The sequence below is a fragment of the Rhinatrema bivittatum genome, chromosome 15 (assembly GCF_901001135.1).
Source record: "Rhinatrema bivittatum chromosome 15, aRhiBiv1.1, whole genome shotgun sequence".
Taxonomy (NCBI): domain Eukaryota; kingdom Metazoa; phylum Chordata; class Amphibia; order Gymnophiona; family Rhinatrematidae; genus Rhinatrema; species Rhinatrema bivittatum.
The window spans coordinates 46,020,124-46,038,518 of NC_042629.1; the positions used below are offsets into that span (position 1 = coordinate 46,020,124).

The following is an 18,395-nucleotide window of genomic DNA, read 5'->3' on the forward strand; positions in this document are numbered from 1 at the left end:
CTTTTCAGTTTCTAGAGCTCCTACCTGGAAAAAACAGAGTGACCTCCCTCCCAATTTTAACTTTTTACATGATCCCATTAATCTATTCTTAAAAGCATCAGAGTAGCTCATATCATAGCAATTTTCAAAAGTACATTTATACACATACTGGTTGATTTTTAAAACCCGTAACTCACGCTGAAGCCAGGAGATATAAGCGTGACTCGGCATGGCGCACGCTATGCAAATTTTAGAACCTGCGCGGGTATGCGCATATCTCCCACTATGCGCACAAATCTTAAAAATCAAAAAAGCGTGGGGTGTGGGAGAGGTTGGGTGGGGCATAGACGGGTCATGGGCAATCCAAGTCTGTAAAATGAAGTCAGCACGTAAGTATTTACATACACAAGCATATGCTGGGGTCCCCTACCGTGTAACTTTACTTCTGCTATGGATGGCATGTAAGTCATGTAACAAAAAAATATAGGCTAAATCAGCAAGGTTTTAAGGGTGAAGGCTATTAGGGTACAAGGGATGCAAGTTAGCTAGAGGGATTATTAGGAAATTCTCTCCTTTACTGGGGTGAACTGGGAAAAAGGGCTATTCTGTCAGCAGCATTAACTACTAAAATTCTTCCAACTTGCGCGCTTAAGGCGGCATTTGCACATCAATATAAAATGATGCGCACATGTACGTGCATACAGCCATTTTTATAACACACACCCATATGTTATAAAATTGCTGCATTCATGTGTGTGCGTGCGGGTCTTAAGATTCACTTCATAAAACCTTTTCTTTTTTTTTGTGTGTTTTTCATTTTTGGAAGTTTTAATTTTTTTTTTTTGTTTTTTCATTCTCATTTGTTTTTTGTTTTTATAAAGTATTGCAAATAATGCAAACTACTTGCAAACAGTGCACACACTATTTGCAATACTCTGCCGAAAACAAATGAGAATGAAAATTTTCATTTTTGGAAGGTTAAATTAATTTCATTTGATACAAAACAAAAATGGGCACATTTGTCCCATTTTCTATTTTTGTTTCAAACAAATGCATAGCCCTATTGTTTTGTTGGGCATCTCTAGTTTATCCAGCCTAGTTTTTCCACCCTTCCTTCTTGGTTACACTGGGGAGTTTTGTCCTCAAAATAAAATAGAAATAAAATTTCTCCTCCCACCCCACCTCTTTTCTGGTTCTACACCTTATTCTTTTGATGTATACCTCTAGGATCCCAATCTAGTTCTCCCACCATGTTTTCTTATTTACACTGGGGTGTTTTGTTCCCAAAAAAATAATATTAAGAAGAAAAATACAAGTTTCTCTTCCCACTCCAACTCTATTCTTGTTCTAACACATAGTAAAACAGTAAGTGATGGCAGAAAGAGACCCAATTGGTCCATCCAGTCTGACCAACAAGTTTGTTTTTATTTTATATAATTAATTTTATTCCCTATGGTGTTTTAACTACTACTTCGTGAAGGTCATCCCAATTAACATGGGTTAACCCTTTTCTTCATCCTTGTCCTTTAGCCACTAGGCATCCCCTGAGTTTATCCCATTATCTCCAATCTTCACAAGTACAGATCACTAGAACCTCAGTGAGAATCTGGAAGGGCACACGATATTACCAAAAAGTCACACAGGATACTTCCTCTTGCTCTGACTGGAGAAAAAAGTACAGGAATAAATGCATCTCAGAAAAGACACAAACATAATTCAGCATGACAGCATGAATTCTCCTGTGTATGAGCAAAGTGCTAGTAACATCATGCGCACAAGGGAAAAGCAGAGAAATCATACAACAGAAGAAAGATGTGTACATGATGTATGTGAAATATTCCTCAGGGATCCTGTAATTCAAATTACCGTGGAAATCTGATACTGAAGACAGACAATTATATATATATATATATATATATATATATATATATATATATATATATACACACACACACACACACACACACATATACATACACACACACATCAGGGTAGATTTTATAAATTTGCGCACACGCGTACTTTTGTTCGCGCACCAGGCGCGAACAAGAGTATGCAGGATTTCAATAAATACGCACTTAGCCGCGTGTATCCATTAAAATCCGGGTCGGCACGTGCAAGGCTGCCCAAATCAGCAGCCTGTGCGCGCCGAGCAGCCTGCCTCCGTTCCATGTGACAGGGGCTATCGGTGCCATTGGTCGGCCCCTGTCACATGGTAGGTGCACTGGATGGCCCGCTCCATTTTTAAAGATGGCGCCAGCCACCCATTGCTCCTACCATGTGACAGGGACCGGCCAATGGCACAGATACCCTGTCACATGCTAAGGGCAAAGGGCCATTGGCGCCATTTTGTTTACTGGCAGCCGACGGCCCGAGCACGGGAGAATGCTCCCGGGACCCTCACTGGACCACCAGGTTTTAAAAATTATTTTTTTGGGGGGGGGGGGTCCAGAGGGTGGGGGGATACTAACAAACTCATTTTAAAGAGTCGGCTGTATTTTTTGGTTATCGGCTCGGGCGCAACCGATAAAAAAAAAAACCCGGACTACAAGATAAAAATTTCACGAAGTGAATCGGAACTGGAATCCGAACCGATACCAGTTCCGATTCACATCTCTAGCTGCTATATTCCCTGATCCTACATCTTAAGAGTCTTTCTTCTTCTCAGCACTACTACCATACCCAGAGACCTTTCACCTTGAAGGTCTTGCTGTCACTCTGCCTTGTTGTCATACCCTAAGCTCTGCACCCTGGGGTGCTCTTGAAATTGTGGGGTACTGCTTTGTACCTCTCATGGTGCCTTGGTGTGCTGATGCGGTGTTGCTTTATCCCTTTAACGGTGCCTTGGAGTTTTTCCTGCCACCTTTTCTGCTTTGTTTTCCCTTCACAGTGCCTTAGGATTTTTCTGCCACTTTGCATTTCATGCTGCCTTCAAGGGTTCATTCTACATTCAATATCCTTACCTGCACAGACTGACTGAATACTCAATCTTTGTCAATGTCATTCCATCCTTGAAATGACTCCAAATTACAGCAGGTACACAGTATGAAATAGCCTTTGGCCATCTTGCAAAAGTCCAAATAGTCCTCCTGCAACCAGCACTCTTTAGTAAGATTATTAAGAACATAAGAACTTGCCATGCTGTGTCAGACCAAGGGTCCATCAAGCCCAGCATCCTGTTTCCAACAGAGGCCAAAACCAGGCCACAAGAGCCTGGCAATTACCCAAACACTAAGAAGAACCCATGCTACTGATGCAATTAATAGCAGTGGCTATTCCCTAAGTAAAATTGATTAATAGCCATTAATGGACTTCTCCTCCAAGAACTTATCCAAACCTTTTTTGAACCCAGCTACACTAACTGCACTAACCACATCCTCTGCCAAAAAATTCCAGAGCTTTATTGTGCGTTGAGTGAAAAAGCAAAATCGTTAACCTGTAATAGGTGTTATCCCAGGACAGCAGGATGTAGTCCTCACATATGGGTGACGTCACTAACGGAGCCCTAGTGCGGGAAAAACTTCTGTCAAAGTTTCTAGAAACTTTTGACTGGCACTGTGAGGCCACTGAGCATGCCCAGCATGCCATGATATTCTCTACCACAGGGGTCTCACTCTAGTCTCATATGTAGCAATAAGCTTTAGCAAAAACTAAAATAATAAAAGGTAACATACCCAACTCCGCAGGGAGGCGGGTGGGATCTGTGAGGACTACATCCTGCTGTCCTGAGATAACACCTATTACAAGGTAAGCAATTTTGCTTTATCCCAGGACAAGCAGGATGCTAGTCCTCACATATGAGTGACTAGCAAGCTAGAGGCGGAGTCATTTTGTAGTGAAGTAACACTGAAGCACTGTTGTTGAAAATGAGTCAGCCGAAGATTACAGCAGGTTGGATGTGGAAGGAGTTGGGATTAAACTGGAAACAAGTTCTTTAAGACAGATTGTCCGTAGGCTGAATCTTGTCGTCCTTCTTTGTTCAAACAGTAATGAGCTGCAAAGGTGTGAAGAGAACTCCATGTTGCTGCTTTACAAATGTCAAGGATTGGAACTGAGCGATAGTGTGCTACTGATGTTGACATTGCTCTTACTGAATGTGCTTTTACTCGCCCTTGGAGAGGAAGGCCTGCTTTTTCATAGCAAAACTGTATGCAATCTGCTAGCCAGTTGGATAGAGTATGTTTTCCCACTGCTTTACCCGGTTTGTTTGGATCAGAGGAAACAAAGAGTTGATTGGATTTCCTGTGGACTGCAGTGCGGTTTAAATAAAAAGACAGTGCACGCTTACAGTCCAAGGAATGTAAGGCCCGTTTTCCTTGGTGAGAATGAGGCCTTGGGAAGAATGTGGGTAAAACTATGGATTGGTTCAAGTGGAATTCCGTAACTACCTTGGGGAGGAATTTTGGATGTGTTTAGAGAACCACTCTGTCATGTAGGAATTTCGTGTAGGGTGATACGTGACAAGTGCTTGTAACTCACTAACCCTTCTAGCTGATGTAATGGCTATGAGGAAGATAGTTTTCCATGTGAGAAATTTTAGATTACAGGAATCTATGGGTTCGAAAGGAGAACGCATGAGCCTTGTCAATACCAAATTCAGATCCCATTCTGTGACTGGAGGCCAATTGGTGGTTTGAATTGAGTTAAACCTCTCATAAACCTGCTGATAAGAGGTGGTGTGGAGATTGGTGCATCTGCTATCTTGTTATGGTAAGCAGAAATTGCACTTAAATGTACTCTTGCTAGGGATGTGAATCGTTTTTTGACGATTTAAAATATCGTCCGATATATTTTAAATCATCAAAAATCGTTAGGGCCACGATACAATACCAATTCCCCCGATTTATCGTCAAAAAATCGTAAATCGGGGAAGGGGGAGGGCAGGAAAACCGGCACACTAAAACTCCCTAAAACCCACCCCCGACCCTTTAAATTAAATCCCCCACCCTCCCGAACCCCCCCCAGATGCCTTAAATTACCTGGGGGTCTAGCGGCGGTCCGGAACGGCCTCCTGCAATTGAATCGTGTTGTCTTCAGCCGGTGCCATTCTGCGCCGCCATTTTGCAAAATGGCGGCGGCCATAGACCAACACGATTCGACTGCAGGAGGTCGTTCCGGACCCCCGCTGGACTTTTGGCAAGTCTTGTGGGGGTTAGAAGGCCCCCCCCAAGCTGGCCAAAAGTCCCTGGGGGTCCTGCGGGGGTCCGGGAGCGATTTCCTGCCGCGAATCGTTTTCCGTACGGAAAATGGCGCCGGCAGGAGATCGACTGCAGCCGGGGTCTGGACCCCCCGCTGAACGACCTCCTGCAGTCGATCTCCTGCCGGCGCCATTTTCCGTACGGAAAACGATTCGCGGCAGGAAATCGCTCCCGGACCCCCGCAGGACCCCCAGGGACTTTTGGCCAGCTTGGGGGGGGCCTTCTAACCCCCACAAGACTTGCCAAAAGTCCAGCGGGGGTCCGGAACGACCTCCTGCAGTCGAATCGTGTTGGTCTATGGCCGCCGCCATTTTGCACAGCCATTTTGAAAAATGGCGGCGCAGAATGGCGCCGGCTGAAGACAACACGATTCAATTGCAGGAGACCATTCCGGACCGCTGCTGGACCCCCAGGTAATTTAAGGCATTGGGGGGGGGGGGGGGGGTTCGGGAGGGTGGGGGATTTAATTTAAAGGGTCGGGGGTGGGTTTTAGGGGGTTTTAGTGTGCCGGTTTTCCTGCCCTCCCCCTTCCCCCGATTTAGCTACGGACCGCCGCTGGACCCCCAGGTAATTTAAGGCATTGGGTGGGGGATTTAATTTAAAGGGTCGGGGTGGGTTTTAGGGGGTTTTAGTGGGCCGGTTTTCCTGCCCTCCCCCTTCCCCCGATTTAGCTGCGGACCGCCGCTGGACCCCCAGGTAATTTAAGGCATTTGGGGGGGGGTTCGGGAGGGTGGGGGATTTAATTTAAAGGGTCGGGGGTGGGTTTTAGGGGGTTTTAGTGTGCCAGTTCACGATTTTAACGATTTTCACGATATTCTAAACACCCAAACGGCGACGATACGATTCCCTCCCCCTCCCAGCCGAAATCAATCGTTAAGACGATCGAGGACATGATTCACATTTCTAACCCTTACAGATGAAGTCTGGAAACCAGATTCTGAAAGATGGTATAAATAGTCTAGAAGAGAAGTCGTGGGGCAGGGGAAGGGATCAATATTCGTTTGTTGGCACCACAAAGTAAATCTCTTCCATTTGGAAGCGTAGTTTTTTTTGTGTGGAAGGTTTACGTGAAGCTATAAGCACTTGAGAGATATAGGTTGAAAGACTGAGTGGTTGTAAGATCAAGCTTTCAACATCCATGCTGTCAGGGATAGGGATTGGAGGTTGGGATGGCGCAACCGACCCTGATCCTGAGTTATGAGAGTGGGGGCTACTCCCAGGCGAATGGGATCCCTGACTGAGAGGTCTAGAAGTGTGGGAAACCATACTTGTCGAGGCCAATATGGGGCTATGAGTATCATGGACCCCTTGTCCTGTTGTAGCTTCACTAGAGTTTTGATTAGTTATTAATTTATTAATTATTTTTATATACCGACATTTGATCTCAATTGAGATATCACACCGGTTTACATTCAGGTACTGTAGGTATTTCTCTATCCCCAGAGGGCTTACAATATAAGTTTTTGTACCTGAGGCAATGGAGGGTAAAGTGACTTGCCCAAGGTCACAAGGAGCGACAGCAGGACTCGAACCCTGGTCTCCTGGTTCATGGTCCACTGCTCTAACCACTAGAGGATACGCGTATAGTAGGCCTGAGTTCCACGGGCGAGCAAAGGCGTCCTTGGCTGGCTGATTCTTCTGTTTGTGTAGAGAACAGAATTTGTCCACTTTGTGATTCAGGTGTGATGCAAAGAGGTCTATTGTTGGTTGTCCCCAATGTTGAAAGATCCTGGTCGCTACTGAGGGATCCAGGGACTATTCGTGTGGTTGGAACTGACGACTGAGTCAATCTGCACTAAATTGTGGATGCCTGCCAGATAAGTGGCCCGGAGAAACATTGAATGGTTCAGGGCCCAGTCCCAAATCTGTGCAGCTTCTTGACAAAGGAGATACCAGCCCGTACCTCCCTGTTTGTTGATGTACCACATGGCAACTGTGTTGTCTATTTGTTTGAGAACAGTCTTGTGTGAAAGGCAATTCTTGAATGTATGTAGCTCATAACGTATAGCTCGAAGCTCTAGGAAATTGATTTGAAATGTTGCTTCGAGCTTTGTCCAAGTTCCTTGAGTTTGGAGATTGTCTATGTGAGCACCCAAACCCAAGGTGGATGCATCTGTAGTTAAAGTTATCTGTGGGACTGGTTGTTGGAAGGGTAGGCCCTTGCGCAAATTGTCCTTGTTTGCCCACCAAAGTAGAGATGAACGCAGCTGGTGGGTTACTTGAATTGTAGAATGCAGTGGTTGAATGGCTTGGATCCAATGTGATCTTAAAGTCCACTGGGTAACTCTCATGGCGAGCCTTGCCATAGGAGTGACATGAACTGTGGAGGCCATGTGCCCTAGTAAGGTTAGAAACTGATGAGCTGTTGCTTGTTTCTGTGAGTGAATTGAGTTTGCCAGTAAAGAAAGCGTTTCTGCTCGATCTTCGGGTAGAAAAGCCCTTGAGAGGATGGTGTTCAATTCTGCTCCTATGAATTGAAGCAGGTGTGACGGTGTGAGATGGGACTTTTGATAATTGATGAGAAAGCCCATGGAGTGAAGTAGAGCAATTGTTCGATTGAGGGAAGCTATTGCTCCTTGTTGAGATTGACTTCTGATGAGCCACTGCTCATGGACACTTTCCTTGTGTAATTGTGCTGCTATTACTGCCAGACATTTGGTGAATACTCTGGGAGCAGAGGCAAGTCCGAATGGCAGTACCCTGTATTGGAAATGTTGATGGCCTACCACGAAGTGCAGATATTTGCGATGAGGAGGGAATATTGGAATGTGAGCATAAGCATCTTGAAGATCCAGAGAACAAAGCCAATCCCCTTTTTGAAGAAGTGGAAGCATGGTGCCCAGAGAAACCATCCTGAACTTTTCATTTTTGAGAAATTTGTTGAGATTTCTAAGGTCTAGGATGGGGCGTAGGCCTCCGGTTTTCTTTGGAATGAGGAAATAACGGGAGTAGAATCCTCTGCCCTGCTGAGACCAGGGCACCGGTTCTACAGCCCTGGATTTCAGAAGGGTGGATAATTCTACTTGTAACTGAAACATGTGAATTTTGTTGAGGTGACCGTGAGTCGGCGGAAATTCTGTGGGGATTGAGAGGAAATTAAGTTGGTGTCCTCGAGATATTATGGACAGAACCCATTGATCCGTTGTTATTGTTATCCAATTGTTGTAAAATTTGGATAATCTGCCTCCTACTGGGAGTTCTGGTCGAGGATTTATGGAAAGGCTGAGTTCTCTGGATATAGTTTTAAAAACCCGCCACAGGACATGTTTGTGTAGCAGGCTGGGGCCTAGGTGCTCTCTGCTGACGAGGCTGTGCTCTTTGTTGGGTTCTGGATTGTCTGGGCCTAGTTGCAGGAGGATAAAATCTTTTTTGACGATAATAGGGTCTTCTCATGTCTCTCCTTTGAGTTCTGTGGGTGGCATGTGCAGTGGGGTCCTGAGGGAGGGAGGACAGCTGTCGTAAGGTCTCATTATATTCTTTTAATTGAGACACCGCTTCTTGTACTTTTGTACCAAATAAATTGTCCCCTGTACAGGGGAGGTCCACCAATTTATCTTGGACCTCTGGCCTAAGGTCTAAAGCCTTAAGCCAGGCCCACCTCCTGGCACTTAAGCCCAAAGCTGCAACTCTTGATGCTGTTTCGAAAGAATCATATGCAGCTCTTACTGCGTGTTTACCAGCTTCAAAAGCTTTATTTATGATGTTTTGTGCAGGTTCTCTATATTCTTGTGGAAGAGATGGGATAAAGTCCTCCATTTGCTTCCAGAGGTTTCTCTGGTATTGGGTGATGTATAATTGATAGGAGGCTATCCTAGAATTGAGCATTGCACCCTGAAACACCTTGCTTCCTAGAAAATCTAGAAATCTGTTGTCCTTTCCAGGAGGATTGGAAGAGTGAACTCTTGTCCTCTTAGCCTTTTTCTGTGCAGATTCTACAACTACTGAAGTATGTGGTAATTGGGATTTCTGATAGCCAGGCGTGGCTTGAACCAAGTATGTTGAGTCCATCCTTTTGTTGACTGAGGGAACAGAACAGGGATGTTCCCACAGTCGGTGCTGAAGCTGTAGGAGGACATCATGTATAGGTATTGCCATGATTTGTTTAGGAGGGTCGACAAATTGTAGCACCTCAAGTGTTTGATGGCGGAGATCCTGTTCTGACTAACTTAAAAGGGATAGAGTCAGCCATGTCCTGTACAAAAGTAGAGAAGGTAAGATCCTCTGGAGGGGATTGTTTCCTAGGGTGTGGTGGGGAAGGATCAGACATAAAGGTTTCAGAAGTATCTGATGCAGTATCACTCCATGTGTCATAATCTGGAGTGTCCTGTAGTGTCTTCCCAGTTGTTGGTGGAGGAGGCAATCCAGAGGGCCCTAGTAGGGGGTCCTGAGGAGAAGAGTCCTCTTCCTGTGGATTTGAGGGCAAAGAGTCCAGTAAATCCTGGTATTTCTTTTGTATTACTGAATACAATGCTGCTTCAGATGACACTGGGGGTCCAGGAGGAAGCGGCATAGTCTGTGTTGTGTGCGGCATCGATGGTATCGAGGATTTCGATGTATGTGTCGATGGTATCGTCGATATTCCAGTTCTTCTATGAGACAGCGCCGTAGTAGCAATAGGCACCGATATTTGAACAGAGGATGTAGTTAGCATCAATGTAATCTCCGAAGAGAGAGAAGGCATCGACATCGGTATCGATGGAATTTTTGATGTTCGTGGCATCGATGATTCTTGTGGCATCGGGAAGGTTCCTGGCTTCAGGAAGGTTCCCGGTATCGGCGCCGTCAATGGCAGTATATCGGTCACTGGCACTGGTTGTACCGGCATCGGTGACGTCGTAGGTAAGGGAGACGTCACCGGCATCGGCGATGTCGCCGGCATCGGTGTAGTCACCAGTAGGTGCTCTTTTATGGCCTGCAGTACCGCTTCCTTGATAAATTATGTCAAGTCTTGTGGTACCGGGGAAGCAATCGACACCGGTGGAGGCGGAGACATCACTACCTGTGGTGTAACTGATTCTACTGAGGTAGGCCTAGTAGGCATCGAGGTGTCTTTATGCTTAGGCATTTTTCGCTCGGTTCATCGTGGGAAGATATGGTCGGTGATGTCGAGGCATGCCGATGACGGTGTTTATGTCGAGGCCTTACCTCCGTAGCCGAACGTATCGATGCAGTCGATGGTGTGGGCGAGGATCTGTCTTCCGAACCGTCCGGTCGGTGCTTTTTTAATAAAACTTTTTTGGGAGCTCCTACCGGTGATGACTTCGATGAAGTCGATGGTGAAGGAATCAACTGTAGACAGAAAAGTTGTTCTATTTTTTCCTGTCGCAATTTTTGTCCTTTGGGTGTCATCTCTTGGCACTGCTGGCAAGAAATGTTGTGTTTTTCACCCAAGCAGTGTACGCATTCTAGATGCGGATCTGTAATCAACATAATTACAAGTCGGGCATTTTTTGAATCCCGACGCCATAGTGTCACCGACAGCCGTCGATGACTGAGAAAAATCGAAAAAGCGTTGTTAATAAAAATAAACGCTAGATTACCTCACCAGCCGGTGAAGAAGAGAATCGAGTGAGATCCCATGAGGGAGAGATTGTGAAAAAATGACTTTTTTTAGTCAAAATCTGAGAGTAATCTCAGAGGGCTCCGGTAACCGTGATGCTGACAGCAGCGCAGAAAAACGAAGACTAGAGTGAGACCCCTGTGGTAGAGAATATCATGGCATGCTGGGCATGCTCAGTGGCCTCATAGGGCCAGTCAAAAGTTTCGAGAAACTTTGACAGAAGTTTTTCCCGCACTAGGGCTCAGTTAGTGACGTCACCTATATGTGAGGACTAGCATCCTGCTTGTCCTGGGATAAAGAATTTTCTCCGATTAGTCTTAAATGTGCTACTTGCTAACTTCATGGAATGCCCCCTAGTCCTTCTATTATTCGAAAGTGTAAATAACCGAGTCACATCTACTCGTTCATGACCTCTCATGATCTTAAAGACCTCGATCATAGCCCCCTTCAGCCATCTCTTCTCCAAGCTGAACAGCCCTAACCTCTTCAGCCTTTCTTCATAGGGGAGCTGTTCCATCCCCTTTATCATTTTGGTTGCCCTTCTCTGTACCTTCTCCATCGCAATGATATCTTTTTTGAGATGTGGCGACCAGAATTGTACACAGTATTCAAGGTGCGGTCTCACCATGGAGTGATACAAAGGCATTATGACATTTTCCGTTCTATTAACCATTCCCTTCCTAATAATTCTTAACATTCTATTTGCACAATGAAGGAGCTACCACATAGAATGCCCTTGACCAAAATTTCTGCAGATGTTCTTTCACAGTTGTAACAACTAACATCTTGCAGAGAATGTAAGTTCTGCACCAGAACATACAGCACCACATTTGCTATTTGTTGTGTTTCCCGGCTGCGGCAGGGCTCGTGGCCGGCTTCACTCACCCCCGATGCCCAGGTCCCAAACCTGGCCCTTCCTCCTTGTCAGCGGTAGGCAGTCACCTATGCGCTTGCGCTGCTGCTACGCTTCCTCGCTCCTCCGGCAGCTCCGTGGGCTCCGGTCCCAGTCAGGTCTCCCCACGTGCGTCGAGGGGAGACACCGCAATCTCCTAGTTCCGGCCTGCCCACCTTAGGTGTGCGGGCACCTTCGCTGATTTTAAAGGGGCCGTGGGAAACCCTCCTGCAACCCCAGATTATGTCTCTCAGCCTTGCTATATAAGGCGGGCTCTGCCATTCAGTCTTTGCCTTGCCAACAGGTCTCCACACTTCCTGTTATGTACTTAGTTTCTGCTTGTTCGTGTTCCTGTTTCAGTACCTGCTGCAATGTTTGTGTTCCTGCTCCAGTACTTGCTCCTGTGCCAGTGTTCATGTTCCAGTACCTGATCCTGTTCCAGTCTTTGTGTTCCAGTTCCAGCTTCCTGTTCCCGCTACCCTTTGAACTGATTCCTTGGCTTTGACCCTCACTTATACCTGACTACTCTCTGGATGGATTCCTTGGTTTTGACCCTCAATTGTACCTGACCTTGTCTTCAGCCACTTGTCCTGACCTCAGCTTGAACCTGACCTTGTCTTCAGCCGCCTGCCCTGACCTCAGCTTGAACCTGATCTCGTCTCCAGCTAATTGTCTTTGGACTTGGCCTACTTTTAGGCACCTGCCTACTCACAAGCCTGGACTTAACCTTGTTCCTAATCGCTTGCCTGCTTCTGTCTGTCCGGGCTTCTGGACCCTGGCCTTGCCTTCGACTTTGTTCCTTCAGAACCTGCGCCTCTGCTGCTTCCTGGCACCCTGCCTTGGACACTCTCTCTGGGATCAACCACACAGAGGCCCGCCTAAGACCAGCCGGCCCCAGTACCCAAGGGCTCAACTTGCGGGGAACGAGGGCTGGTATTGGCGAAGCTCCAGTTGGCCTCCGCTTCCCGTTCGGACCCACCTCCCAATGGTAGGGACCTGTGGGAGTTTCCCCATAGGTAGTACCAACACCACCTTGGGCTAAGGGTCCACCTCTGCAACACTACTGACAGGATCTTAAACTGGATCCACTATTCTACTGGCAGCCAATGCGATTGGATTAACAAGGGAATCACATGGTTTTTGTACAATAACTCTCCTAAAATCTTTGCTGCTGTGTTCTGGATTAGCTGCAACTTTTGTTTTCTCAGGTGTAGTCCTCAGTTGGGGAATACCTAGCTACAGGTTGCGTTCAACTGAAAAAGGGGAGGGTGGTGTGACATTTAGAAAACAATGCCAATAGGCAAAGTGTTTTTGATGCAACAGGCAAATTCCTCATTTTATCCGTATTTTTTCTTAAGGCAGCCTGGAAACAATAGACCCAAGGGGAATGGAGTTAGAATCTAAACCTCAAATAGACTTCTCAGTACAGAATGACCAAATCTACTGCCACACTGCGAGTCTATCTATACAGTAATGGGATGTGAATGTATAGACTGAACTTCACATTGCAGCCTTGCAGATCTCTTCCCTGGAGGTTGATTTTCGGGGGCCACAAACACCTCCATGGCTCTATTCTACAAGTCTTGACATACCCATCCAGAGTCAGATCTGCCTGGGCATAACAAAAAGAGGTGCAATCTGCTATTCAATTCAATAGACTGATTGACAACAGCAGTACCAGATCTGTTGGGATCAAAAGACATAAAAAGCTGGGTGGACTTTCTAAGGGGTTCAGTCCTCTCTAGATAGAAGACTAAAGCTCTTTTGCAATCCAAACTATGCAAGACTTATTAACCTTTGTGGATATGTGGCCTGGGAAAGAATGTTGGAAGGACAACTGACTAGTTAAGGTGGAAGTCCAACACTACCTTATGCAGGAACTTAGGGTAGTTCTAGCCACACATTCTATGATGAAAAAAAGCTTAGTCTAAAATACTTAAGCCACTAGGGCCTCAGCTTACTGACTCTGCATGCCAATGTGGCTGCTATAAAAAAAAAGACCTTCTAGCTCAGGTACTTCAGCTCACAAGAGTCTAATGGCTCAAAAGGAGTTTTTATCAACTGGGCCATGGTGAGGACCCAAAACACAGTGGGAGACTTGAGTTCAGAATGGCCCCTCTTACAATGGTATGAAAAGTTGACTAATATGCGTGCCTCCCCAGAAGCTGGCTCTGTCTCTCACTCCCCCTCTCCTTCCCTTGAAATGGGATTGGTGATAAATATTGTAAGTCCCGTTTTGGGCACAACACCAGGAAAAAAGGTGTAGTTAAATCATGCGATAGCATGTATTACGTTATTGCATGCAACATTAAACACCTCTCATTTTCATAAACTCTTTTGACTAAATTATTAGAATTTGCATATGCATCTCGCAATGAGTTATCACAACCATTATGGCGTTATCGAGGACGTTGGGGGCCTAACACCTGCGATAAGGCCCTAACGCGATTTGATGAATGACTCCCCCCCCCTTAGATCATCAAACACAGGAGGTTATTTTTAATTTTCCTTTTAAATACAAAGTCTCCAAGACTCCTATCTAGCAAGCTATGGTATTCACCCTCTAGCCAGAGTTTCTCGATCCCATCCCATGATGAGAGCAGAGTTGTTTTCATATTTTTTTGTCATTCCCCTAATAGTTTGGAGATACTTTTCTAAAAGTGGTATTTGACAAATTCTAATTATATCCCCAGAGCCCAATGTGTCAGCTCTACGGGCTCACTAGCTGCTGAAAAATCTAAGGAACAAAGAGAAAGCAGAGTTGCTTACTTGTAATAGGTGTTCTCACAGGACAGCAAGATATTAATCCTCACATATGGGTGACATCATCAGGATGGAGCCCAATCACGGAATACTTTTGTCAAAGTTTCTAGAACTTTGACTGGCACCTAACTGGGCATGCTCAGCCATGCACTGACCCTGCACCCAGCAGAGGTCCCCCTTCAGTCTCATCTTATAGTAAAGAGTACGTGCGAAAAATAAAATAAGAAATGTAAACGAACCCAACTCCGTGGGGTGACTGGTGGGTTTCGTGAGGACTAACATCCTGCTGTCCTATGAGAACACCTGTTACAGGTAAGCAACTCTGCTTTCTCACAGGACAAGCAGGATGGTAGTCCTCACATATGGGTGAGTACAGACCTGAGGATGCCGAACAATGCACCAAATGTACCCAAGCCGTGCAACAGGCACAACAACAGGCACAACAACAGGGGTGGAAATTTGGAAGGAGAGCATCCTGGAAGGATGTTGGGAAGTTAAACAGAAAACAAGTTGCGTAGGACAGACTGGCCAAAGATGTGTGCCAGCCTTATCCAAGCAATAATGTGTGCCAGCCTTATCCAAGCAATAATGGGCTGCGAAGGTATGGAGAGAACTCCAGGGAGCAGCCTTACAAATATCAGTAAGTGGCACCGACTGGAGATGTGCTACTGATGTCGCCATGGCCCTAACAGAGTGTGCTTTTACATGGTCTTGTAGAGGAATGCCTGCTTACTGGTAACAAAAAGAAATGCAGTCTGCTAACCAGGAGGAGAGTCTGCTTTCCCACAGGATGTCCCAATTTGATGGTTTCGAAAGAAACAAATAATTGAGTGGATTTCCTGTGGGCAGACGTGCAGTCTAGATAAAAGGCTAGGGCACATTTGCAATCCAAGGAATGCAGAGCCTATTCTCCTAGGTTTGAATGGGGCCTGGGAAAAAAGGTAGGTAGGATAATAGATTGATTGATATGAAATTCTGACACTACCTTTGGTAAAAATTTAGGGTGAGTGCGGAGCACTACCCTGTCATGCAGAATTTTAGTGTAAGGTGGGTAGGTAACTAATGCCTGCAATTCACTAACTCTGCGAGCGGAGGTGATAGCGAGAAGGAAAACTACTTTCCACGTGAGATAACGGAGATCACGTGAGTGGAGAGGCTCAAACTGAGGTTTCATGAGCCGTCCCAAAACCACGTTAAGGTCCCATGCAGGGGCCGGAGGGCGCAGTGGAGGTTTTAGGTAGAGCAAACCTCTCATAAAGCGTGTTACTAAGGGTTGTGTCGAAATAGAAACATCCCCCCCCCCACTTTTATGAAACACGGCTACCGTACTGATATGCACCCTGATGGAGGAGGTCTTTAAGCCTGACTCCGACAAGTGCCAGAGATAGTCCAGAAACTTCACTGTGGGACAAGTGAAGGGGTCTAAGGACATAGATGTACACCATATTGTAAACCTCTTCAATTTGGAACGATAAGACTTTCTTCTGGAAGGCTTTCATGAAGCTACGAGGACTTGGGACACAGAGTCTGAAAGGTTAAGAGGTTGGAGTATTAACCTTTCAACATCCAGAGATAGCGCCTGGAGGTTGGGGTTGCGCAGGCATCTGTTGTTCTGAGTTATCAGAAGCGGATCGTTCCCCAGAGGAATGTGGTGGCGTACTGATAAATCCTGGAGGATTGGAAACCACACCTGGCGTGGCCAGTGAGGGGCTATCAGAATCATTACGCCCTTGTCCTTCCATAACTTCACGAGAGTCTTGGATATTAGTGGAAGTGGAAGGTATGCACAGAGGAGACCGCTGGTCCATGAGAGGGTGAAAGCGTCTCTCGGTTGCAAGTGGTGACTGCGAGTGAGGGAGCAGAAGTTTTCCACTTTGCGGTTGTGGACTATTGTAAAGAGGTCTATGTGAGGGTAACCCCAATGTTGAAATATGGAGTCCGCTACTGTGGGTTGAGAGAACACTTGTGTGGAAAAAACATGTGGCTCAACCTGTCCACCAACACATTGTCCACACCCGTCAAGTAGGTGGCCGTGAGGAAAATGGAGTGGGAAAGGGCCCACGCCCATATCTGTGCAGCTTCCTGACACAGGAGGTAGGAGCCCGTTCCCCCTTGCTTGTTGGTGTACCACATGGCCACCTGTCGGTTTGAATCAGGATGGTCTTGTTTGAGAGACAATCCTGAAGAACTCTGAGGGCATATCTGATTGTCCGAAGTTCCAGGAAATTTATCTGGTGTTTGGCTTCCTCTAGAGACCAGGTTCCCTGAGTCTGGAGGTCACAGACATGAGCACCCCACCCTAGGTTGGAGTCGTCTGTCGTCAAGGTAAATTTGAGGATCTATAGCCTGAACTGGAAGGCCTTGAGTTAGAATGGAGTATTGCCATCCACCAGGCCAGCGATAGTCAGAGCTGTTTGGTAACGTGAACAATGCTGGACATTGGCTGACAAGCTTGAACCCACTGGGATTTTAGAGTCCACTGCATGAGTCGCATAGCTAGTTGTGCCATCGGAGTCACATGCACTGAGGATGCCATGTGGCCTAGCAGTATGAGGAAGTGACGAGCAGTGGAGAATACTCGAGTCTGCAAGAGATGCGCTAGAGAGGCTGGGATGAAAGCCCGATTCTGAGGTCGCCCCTATAAAAGAGAGGGTTTGGGATGGAACTATCTTGGATTTGGTATAGTTAATTAGAAACCCTAGGGAGATCAGGGTATGGAGAGTGAGACGCAAGGACATCAATGCGGCTTGCTGAGTTGGGGCCCTTATCAACCAGTCGTCGAGATAAGGATATACATAGACACCGTGACTCCTGAGAAAGGCTGCAACTACTACGAGGCATTTGAACACTCGTGGAGCTGACGCCAGGCCAAATGGCAGTACTCGGTACTGGAAGTGTCTAGGGCCGACCAAGAATCGCAGGAATTTGCGATGAGACAGAATGATTGAAATATGTGTGTATGCGTCCTGGAGATCTAGAGAGCATAGCCAGTCTCCTTTTTGAAGAAGAGTAAGTAGTGAACCCAAAGTTACCATCTTGAACCTCTCTCTTTGAAGGTACTTGTTTAAGGTGCGAAGGTACTTGTTTAGGGTGCAAAGGTCCAGAATTGGATGAACGCCACCTGACTTTTTAGGATGAGGAGATACCGGGAATAGAACCCCTGCCCCTGTTGGGAGAGGGGCACCGGTTCTATTGCTCAGGACTGGAGGAGGGTTGAAACCTCCTGTTCCAGAAGGAGTGTGAGGTCGGATGATCCCCACTTGAGTCGAGGTGGCGAGTCCGCCAGCACAGTCAGGAAGTTGAGGTGGTAACCATGAGTAACTACTGCCAGTACCCACTGGTCGGTGGTGACTGTGTGCCAAATGTTGGTAAAATGGCACAAGCGACCGCCAACGGGTACAGATGGAAGAGGAGGTTGGCTTATGCTCTCCAGGAAGGAGTCAAAACCCTGATGCTGGACCCAGCTGAGGAGCAGGCTGGGTCTTCTGTGGTCGGGATTGTCTGGACTGACCTTTCTGATAAGGTTTAGAAGGTTTACCTCGGGAAGCCGGAGGGTAATACCTTCTTGGTTTGTAGGCTGGCCGCTTAGAGTCTCGCCTGAATATTCTCTTAGAGGTAGACGAGAAATCAGAAGGCATTGAGGAAAGTTGACGCAGTGCCTCATGGTGGTCTTTTAGCTGTGCCGTCTCCTGGATTTTTTCTCCAAAGAGATTATCTCCAACACAGGGCAGATCAGCCAATCTGTCTTGTACTTCTGGCCTTAGGTCGGAGGACTTCAGCCAGGCCCACCTTCGTGCACTGATTCCTGCTGCAGACACTCTGGAAGCAGTGTCAAAAATGTCATAGGCAGCACGGACCTCATGTTTGCCGGCATCCAGGCTTTTCTGAGCCAGAGTATTGAGTGGATCCTGGAATTGATCTGGCAAAGACTCAAAAAATTCTTGGATCTTCTTGAACAGGTCCCTGTTATACTGGGTCATGTATAATTGGTAGGCAGCAATGT

At 46.4% G+C, this 18,395-nt stretch overlaps 1 protein-coding gene across 9 annotated transcripts in view; it reads right to left on the reverse strand.

The window, feature by feature from the left end:
• STXBP5L (syntaxin binding protein 5 like) overlaps positions 1-18,395 on the reverse strand; it is a 779,311-nt gene that overhangs the window by 300,740 nt on the left and 460,176 nt on the right. The window lies entirely within an intron of this gene.